This window comes from Austrofundulus limnaeus, unplaced genomic scaffold (assembly GCF_001266775.1).
Source record: "Austrofundulus limnaeus strain Quisiro unplaced genomic scaffold, Austrofundulus_limnaeus-1.0 Scaffold362, whole genome shotgun sequence".
NCBI classification, from domain to species: Eukaryota; Metazoa; Chordata; class Actinopteri; order Cyprinodontiformes; family Rivulidae; genus Austrofundulus; species Austrofundulus limnaeus.
In genome coordinates this window covers 464,856-465,211 of record NW_013952764.1, presented here as the reverse complement: position 1 = coordinate 465,211, position 356 = coordinate 464,856, and positions in this window count along the sequence as shown.

Sequence of the window (356 nt, the reverse complement as noted above, 5' to 3'; positions counted from 1 at the left end):
CCTAATCACTCTGTCATGTTGTAATTGAATGTGTTTGTTTTTTTGCTCTGAACCCAGAGCAGAAAGACATCAACACTGCATATTTACGCATTTTTCATTTATCACAAGTCATATTGACATCGCAATATTAAGCACTGTTATTACACATTACAGGTTTTCCTATTATTGTCCAGCCCTATACAGTGGCCACAAGTTCATCAAGCCTCATTCACACAGAAACAGATTTTGGTGAATATAATAATGAGTATTATAAAAAAGGTTGTGGATAAAAGGTCAAAAGATTCAGTGAACGTGGATACGATATTTGTTAAGGAAATAATGTGTTATGTCATTAATCCATTTACATATATATATAT